This window comes from Notolabrus celidotus, chromosome 21 (genome assembly GCF_009762535.1).
Source record: "Notolabrus celidotus isolate fNotCel1 chromosome 21, fNotCel1.pri, whole genome shotgun sequence".
Lineage (NCBI taxonomy): Eukaryota > Metazoa > Chordata > Actinopteri > Labriformes > Labridae > Notolabrus > Notolabrus celidotus.
In genome coordinates, this window is record NC_048292.1 from 23865668 (window position 1) to 23874891 (window position 9224).

General features: G+C 38.6%; 1 long non-coding RNA gene across 2 annotated transcripts; it reads left to right on the forward strand.

Annotated features, from left to right (window-relative positions):
- Positions 1-464: 464 nt before the first annotated feature.
- On the forward strand, positions 465-2802 carry LOC117804769. Of its 2 annotated transcripts, none has more exons than XR_004629244.1 (5): positions 465-593; positions 737-799; positions 1029-1208; positions 1532-1717; positions 2668-2802. It is a non-coding gene; the product is annotated as an uncharacterized LOC117804769 (long non-coding RNA). The 2 variants fall into 2 exon arrangements; XR_004629245.1 differs by having other exon boundaries at positions 1029-1194.
- Positions 2803-9224: the final 6422 nt, after the last annotated feature.

Sequence of the window (9224 nt, forward strand, 5' to 3'; positions counted from 1 at the left end):
TGAGAAAAAGACGATATTTGCAGCATTAATAAACATGTTTACAGCCTGGTTCAAAAAACGGCTTGGCCTTACAAAGCTAATCTCTCTAATGGCACACACTGTACGGGGGGGTGAATTTTTTTCTAACGTGACGGTTCAGAAGATATTAAGATTACGAGTTTTGCCCAAATAAGGACATGACTGACGTGACTCCCGGTCGGGAACACACAGCCATTGGCTAAGAGGCTCACACTACGTCACACTCTACCTAGTTGAGTTCTGCATTACCAATATGGCTGCTGCCGTCAATTGGCTTCAAAACAGCTCTCAGGAACAGATGGGTGACGTCACGGATACTACATCCATATTTTATACAGTCTATGGTTAGCCTATGGTGTTATCATGCATATCAAGCTAGCCAAAATGGGTCAGGTTTGTTAGATAATGAACGATGTACCTCATTTTATTTTATATATTTAGTTGGTGATAGGCACATTACCCTGAGGAAAAAGTGTTTTTAATGCAGTTAAAACATAAATGCCCCCCAGAGTTCTGCCAGTACCGCGCCTGGACCAGGACCATCCCGCGTTTCCACCTTGACAGAACAACGCACAGTAGGTTTTCATACTCATAGTTAGATTATTTTAATTCTTATCTGAATATATATGAGTTATTTTCATTTTTACCAGTGTAACATATTTGACACAACATGATAATAATGGCAAATGTCATTTATTTGTATTTTATTACTCCTCAGGGCACCAGTAAATCAACTCAATTGACACCAGGATCAAATTTCCCCACACTGAATGATCATTCTGTAAGTATTCATTCAGTCATTACATTTTTCACTTTAAAAAAAAGTCTTGGTAATGCTATCTTTAGATTGCAATTTTCAGAAAACATTTCTATATTTAATACCATCTGTAATTATCATTTGTTGAAGCATTCAAAACATTTTAACCTGTTATTGATCTGATTAGTGTGACTGGTCAGTGTATATTTTTCCTCTCTAGAAATAAGCTGATTGTCATTTTGCTGTTTTGCAGGATAATTACTAAGGAAGGCATGCTATATCCAGAGAAGAGCTGGAAAATGTTCTCATTTTGAAAACCACCTTTGCTGAAGCTGCTTCCATTCTTGGAGTGAAAAAAGAAACTAATTTGAAGATACATTTATTATTTAACCACATAATTAGAGACCATCACAGATAAAGTAAATACATATGGGTAATTAAAGTTTTTATTTTACAGTGTTGGTGATTATGCTGGAGACTAATGTGTCTTGTATGTAGGTCCAAATTCTGTCTGAGGTGTACAGCTGTGGAATTTTATTTACTTTCATACTCGGGAAAACATAAGCATTCTGTTTTTTTTTTCTATTGTTTCTCCTATTTGTACAAATAATTGTAGCAATAAAACATTTGCGTAGTAATTAAAATAAAATGTTTAAGAGAAATGGTTTGTGATAAAAAAAAGAAAGAAAATAAATCAATATTTAGCCACAAATACTCTTCATTAGCAGTCTCAAATGCTGTTGAATCTCCCTCCAGGTATTATCCCTCTTGAGAGAGAACCCCTGCTTGTACTGCTTGACAAACCAGAGGAAGGCCAAGAGCTGGGAACCAACTTCATTGCTGGTGTCCTCAAGCCAAGCTACTCTGTTTTGGGGAGTAACAGGAGAGCTAAGGAGGAGATGACGGTGGTAAAATTTCTGGAATTTCTACAGTGTGTGGAAAGTAAGTAGAATTGCACTTGTCTTACATTAATATATCACAACACAGGAAGACTGTTAAATGATTGCTTACAACCCCCCCAAAAATAACAATGCTAAAGAATACCATCTTTTCAAGTTCTAGCAAAGAATATAGCTTCTTTCTCACCAAACTATTAAAACAATAATCTTTCAGTCACTGACATAGTCATCCTGAGATCCAGGTTTTCTTTCAGTCTCTGTTAGATTTAACATTTAGATTTAGCATTTATATTTATATTTATATTTAACATTTAGATTTAGATTTAACATTTAGATTGAGATTCAACATTTAGATTTAACTTTGAACATTTAGATTTAGATTTAGCATTTAGATTTAGATTTAACATTTAGATTTAGATTTAACATTTAGATTTAACAGTGGTTTTAACTCATTATATTATTCATAACAAAATTAAATGTGAAGAAAATCACAAATATTCCTCTAAATGTGATAAAAAAAGTGACTTTTAAAAATGCACTCTGAATTTTCATGACGTTTTGGAGCTAAATGTGGAGAAATGTTGCTGATATTTTCAGTGTGCACAACTTTACAAACAGCGCCCCATATATCTCTGGCTGAGAGAGGACCGTAGAGAGGTAAATCTGTAGCTAGTTAACAGTCAGTAGTTAATATACCTATACATTACGTTAATTACTGTGAAGAGACATTAAAGCTAGGCATAAAAACTATAGATCGGCATATGGTTAATGTCATTTAACTTTGACAATTAGTTCACCCTGACCTTAATTTAATATAAAAATGTTTTGTCATGAATCATCAAAACCTGTCTGACTGTAAGTGGATAGATAGACAGATTTAGCATTATCTAGCAAAGCTCTAAAATTAACTAGAATTAATTTATCAACTTAAATTATGCAGCTATTGTTTAATTAACCATTTTCTTCTGTTTTTCTCCTCTTTTCCTAATCTAGACCAGACACATGTACTGCAGGATCAACTTGGCTGTTCCTGTACTGGACACATGTTTTGGCCAGGGTAACACCAGGCCAGACTTCAGGCTGAGCAGAGAGTCTCTGGCAGTGCTGCTGGACCCCTCCACTGGGAGCAGAGACAATAATAAAAACTCTTCTTTAGTAAAAGAAAAATTTCAGTCCCTTTTTGTCTCTGAAACGTAACAATATGGCAATTTTTACACAAACACGTAATCAATCTTGTGTAAAAATTATGAAAATGTGCAATTCAGTCTGTAAAATAAATAAGATCAAGAATATAAAAAATAGAACTCATAAATAATCTTAATTTAAAAACACAGTAAACAACAGGATCTCCTCCTCCTCCTGCTCACCCGCTGTGGCACTTGGCCCTGGTGTGTCCTCAGGCATGGAGGCAATTAGGACAGGGGGGGCAATGGAAGGCCTCTGTCCTAAAACCTCATCCATGAGAAGAAACCAGGGCAAATTAGCAGCGGTGGGCTTCCCGATGACCCCGTCTCCTGTCCCTGGATCTTTGTATTCCTAAGTCAGAGGTAATCAATCATGTAATAAATCACGTCAACAGCAGTCATTTTCAGCAGTGTTTATTACCTTGCATGGGTAAAAACCAATACAGTAAAACAAATATCAGGGTTTCCCCTAGAAAAGTTGTTAGGCCCGGTGGCCTGCTGGTCAGGGAACACACGTCGAACAAGTTTTTGGGTAATTTTTTGATGGGGGCGGCAGCCAACTGTCATTTTTACGTAGATGCTACATTAAGTCAGTGCTAAAAGCTGACTGGAGATTTGAAAATATGACTATGTGATGTTAATGTTGTCATACACCTTTTCAGAAGTGTTCTGTTGATTTCCTCTTTGCCAGCTCTGAAAAACAAAACATCTTCTAAAACATTTCCCTGATTCTTAGGCATGGTGGGGGGTCAACTTAGGTCCAGTGGGCCCCCGGGCTCGCTATACACTGAGGGAAACACTAAAATATATTAATATAAAACAATATCATCTAGTTTCAATATCATCCTCCATGTCTGTACATACTTTGTATTTTTTTTTTTTTTCAGGTTGTCTCAGTTTTTTTGGCCTCCTGGCCAAGACACATGTTGTTTAATAGACACACATATGTGTGTAAATACTGTATATATACATATACTGTATATATACACTACCATTCAAAAGTTTGGGGTCACTTAGAAATGTCCTTATTTTTGAAAGAAAAGCACAGTTTTTTTCAATGAAGATAACATTAAATTAATCAGAAATACACTCTATACATTGTTAATGTGGCAAATGACTATTCTAGCTGCAAACGTCTGGTTTTTAATGGAATATCTATATAGGTGTATAGAGGCCCATTTCCAGCAACCATCACTCCAGTGTTCTAATGGTACATTGTGTTTGCTAATCGCGTTAGAAAGCTAATGGATGATTAGAAACATCTTGAAAACCCATGTGCAGTTACGTTAGCACAGCTGAAAATGGTTTTGCTGGTTAGAGAAGCTATAAAACAGGCCTTTCTTTGAGCTAGTTGAGTATCTGGAGCATCACATCTGTGGGCTCGATTATACTCTCAAAATGGCCAGAAAAAGAGAACTTTCATATGAAACTCCACAGTCTATTCTTGTTCTTAGAAATGAAGGCTATTCCATGCGAGAAATGTCCAAGAAACTGAACATTTCCTACAACGATGTGTACTACTCCCTTCAGAGAACAGCACAAACAGGCTCTAACCAGAGTAGAAAGAGAAGTGGGAGGCCGCGGTGCACAACTGTACAAGAAGACAAGTACAGTAGAGTCTCTAGTTTGAGAAATAGACGCCTCACAGGTCCTGAACTGGCAGCTTCATTAAATGGTACCTGCAAAACGCCAGTGTCAACGTCTACAGTGAAGAGGCGACTCCGGGATGCTGGCCTTCTAGGCAGAGTGGCAAAGAAAAAGCCATATCTGAGACTGGCCAATAAAAGGAAAAGATTAATATGGGCAAAAGAACACAGACATTGGACAGAGGAAGATTGGAAAAAGGTACGGACGGACGAATCAAAGTTTCAGGTGGATCACACAGAAGAAGATTAGTGAGATACAGAACAAGTGAAAAGATGCTGGAAGAGTGCCTGACGCCATCTGTTAAGCATGGTAGAGGTAATGTGATGGTCTGGGGCTCCTTTGGTGCAGGTAAAGTGGGAGATTTGTAAAAAAATAAAAGGGATTTTGAATAATGAAGGCTATCACTCAATTTTGGAACGCCATGCCATACCCTGTGGACAGTGCTTGATTGGAGCCAATTTCCTCCTACAACAGGACAATGACCCAAAGCACACTTCCAGATTATGCAAGAACTATTTAGGGAAGAAGCAGGCAGCTGGTATTCTGTCTGTAATGGAGTGGACAGCGTAGTCACCAGATCTCAACCCTATTGAGCTGTTGTGGGAGCAGCTTGACCGTATGGTACGCAAGAAGTGTCCATCAAGCCAATCCAATTTGTGGGAGGTGCTTCAGGAAGCGTGGGGTGAAATTTCTTCAGATTCCCTCAACAACTTAACAGCTAGAATGCCAAAGGTCTGCAATGCTGTAATTGCTGCAAAGGGAGCATTCTTTGATGAAAGAAAAGTTTGAAGGACAAAATTATTATTTCAAATAAAAAATCATTATTTCTAACATTCTCAATGTCTTGACTATATTTTCTATTCATTTTGTAACTCATTTGATAAATAAAAGTGTGAGTTTTCATGGAAAACACAAAATTGTCTGGGTGACCCCAAACTTTTGAACGGTAGTGTATATGTATAAGTATATATACACATACTGTATATATATATATATATATGTATATGTATCTGTATATATACACACACCATTCAGTTTGCTCTCAGAAATATGACATTTTTAAATTCAGCCTGAGAGGCTGTTCATATGCAATTATCCTAAAAAAAACCTGGTATGTCCAGCAACTTTGGTCAAATCTGAACTGATGTATGAAGTAACTGTTAATTACCATACCTTAACCAATGATGTATTAAACATGTTGTCATTATATGAAGTCGGACAGGATCATTAGTTCATGGTGAACAACAGGAATTCATTATTAATTCATACAGAAGTTCATCATGAGTCATGCATTACTTCAACATGACTTCAGCATTATTTCACTAAGAAAACTGTTCCATTATTATAAAGTGTTACAATAATTATTGACTAACCTCCGTCCAACAGTGGCCGAATGTTATACACACTCCCTAAAAAACTAAAGAAATGTAAAGCACGTTTTGTCATGTCAACACACGCAAGGATTCTTATATGGCGAAATAACAATAATAATAATAATAATTATAATAATCCTCAAGTTAGCTCTGTATTCAATGCAAACGTTTCACTAGTTTACAGTTGTACAGTCTGGAAATAACGCAGGGCCCACAACCTCATCTGAATGTGGTCATCTTAGCCCATTTATATACATTATATGAAGTATTAACAGTCTAGTCCCGTTGCTACATGTTAGCATTATTAATGTCACGTATTTTAACAGAAATGTTAAGGTTTTAAGGTGTCTTGAAGCTTCACATAGCTGGCGTTGGATGTTCAAAAGAGTAAAACCCAAATACTTACATTTAAAGGTGAATTCCACTCCGTTTCTCTCTTCCCCGCTAGTTGCCGCCTTATTGAACAATAATTTTCGTGAATGAGCAGTGGCGCGAAGGATCTTGGGATATATGGGGCCGCGAAGGATAGTAGCGATGTGTCCTGCAAGAAGAGGGAAAAGAAGGCCACATCTGTGGGCTGCATAAGAAGGAGCCTTCGAAATGGGACAGCCATCATGCAGCGTTGTGACGCAATTAGCCTTCAAATGTAGCCTCCAGAGGATGCAGACCCTGAACCATCCTCGCGTCGTTTCCTCGCGTCTTAGTCCCGCCCACCAGAGATGCGAGGAAATGAAAGGAGAGGAGAGAGGAGAGAGGAACGAGGAGGTTTGTATTTAGAGAAATGAGACGTCTTCTCCTCCGGAGCGTCACGTGAAGCGACGTCGGTTTTTGATGACGGCATTAACAGCTGTTTGTGTCTGTACACATGTTCACTGTAATAACTCTGATCAATATAAACAGTAACAGAGCTCTGTCTCTGTGTTTACCTGTTTAACAAACACCTGCACATGAAGAGAATCAGCTCTCTGTTTATTCTGTCCTGAAGCATCACGGATCGATTCATCAGTAAAATGCCTCATTATTAAATTATTTATTACTTTGAGGGACAATAGAAACCATGCAACTCTTTTCAAACCCCGTGCTCATTAATGATCAGCCTCATATGAAACTTTATTAACCTGACAGGAAATATAACAAGTGTTTTTACTAACAGACAAACTTTACTGTCAGACTTCTCTTCATGAAGAAAACCAGAACAAACAGGGAAACTAACAGGAGGAATAACTGATCATTATATCTATGATATTAGACTCTATTACTCTATTTCATTAGATAGTGCATCTGACAAAAACAATCAGATATAACATAATCCATCCTCTGTAATGTTGAATTTATGATTTTACTTTCAGTATTTTGTGTTTAAAACTCACATCAGACAATTTTTAATCTCAGCTCATCACATACAGACTGTTTAGAAACCAATGTATGTTTATGATCTGCTTCAGGGCACCCTTAGTGACTGTTTTAAGACCTGTTTCAGGGCACCCTTAGTGACTGTTTTAAGACCTGTTTCAGGGCACCCTTAGTGACTGTTTTAAGGTCCATCTTTTCTCTGTTATTAAACTCAGCTGATGTTAAGTTTCAGAGAAGTCAAAGCCGCTGCAGCGTCCAATCAGTGAATGATATTCAATAAGGGGGCGTGTCTGTCAGAGAAAAGACTTCCGCAAAGTCAGCTCTCGTGTTTCCTCGATTATCCCTCCTCCGATCAGTCTCCTCGCTCCTCGCTCCTCTCTCCTCCAGCAGCGTTTAGAGCTTTGGGATGCAAGTTAAAATGGCACATCACTAAGTACTTCTGGTTCGGCCGAGGAGCGAGGAGACTGCAGTTTAGAGCTTTGAGATGCACCCCTTGTGTCTCGCGGTCTTTATGGCCAGGCTGCTCTCTCCCTCCCTCCTGCCCTCTCTCCAATCCCAACTTGGTCTCAGCAGATGTTTAGAATGAGTCTGGTCCTGCTGGAGGTTTCTGCCTGTTAAAGGTGACATATTACGCTCTTTTTCATCAATATATATATTGGTCTAAGAGTTCCCCAAAACATGTCTTTAAAGTTTATGCTCAAAAAAACACTTTGAAATCAGATTTTGGCATGCCTGAAAAACCCTCTTCTTCAGCCCTCCTCAGAACAGTCCGTTTTCTCTCTGACCACGCCCCCTCAGGAAGTGGGTGTGTCCTCGGCTGTCCAGCATGTTGATCTAATGTTTACATGTTGGCTGAATATACACGGCTGCTCACAGACCCGCGTTACCTTCAACCCTCTGAATCTGATCCAGAATCTGATCCTGACGGAGAGGCACCTGCAGCAGGACCTTTCTGAACCATTGGTCACAGATTTAGTGTTTCTTGTTGTTTTTTTGTCAGTATATTGACGTGTGTCTTGGTATATAGCTACAAACATGTAGCTATGTGGTTATGCTAACTAGCGCTAGCACTTATCAATGATAAATACAAATCATCCACTAGATCTTCAAATCTGCAGACATGGGGAGTAAAACTGACCTTTGTGTTTATTAAGACAGCCTACAACTAGCATGCCTCCCTCCTAAGCTCCTTGTTAGCACACATTGGTGCAGGTAATGAAAAACGGAGGAGGAGTTGAGTTGTGTTTTATACAGTCTATGGGCTAAACAAGCTGCGAGCTCTGACTCCGTGACAGACCGGATATTGTTGTGACATAACAAAAACACGGAAATCGGAAAAAAAAAAATGTGTTTCACACACATTTACAGAAAGGTGGAGAAATCAAAACAGGGGCAGAATGGATTCTTTTCATTTTCAGGGGGTTTGTAGACATGCCAGGGAAACATATTTCAGGTAGAGAACCATTAAAAAGTCAATTTTGCATTCGTCACCTTCAAAGGAAGTTTGTCCTTGCCACTGTAACTTGCTCAGTGCTGCAAAGTGCTCTGCTCATCGTGGATTAAGACGAGATCAGACATGTCTCAATAGATGAGGCCAGCAAAGTTATGTTTCCTGTGTCATCAGAGTGTTGACTGTTATGGGTTCCCTCACTATACAAGAACAACTGGATTTTTCTGAAGCCAGACTATTAGGTTCAATAAAATGCCTCACTGTTAATTAAGAAAGAATAGCCTGACCTTTCCACCAAACCAACCTGTCTGCCTTGAATGTATGATTGCATCTGTGCACGACTCATCCTCCCATACTCCCAGTCAAATATCAAACACACAGTGTAGAGCCGGATGGAAAAATAAGGAGCATGAGACAACAGGTTTCAGAGCTCTAGTTTTCCACACATGTACAAAGAGTCTCACACAACGTGAAGGGTCTGATAAACATGAGATTCAACAAATTCAGTATCTCATAATAGTATCTTTCAAGCTATTGTAGCTG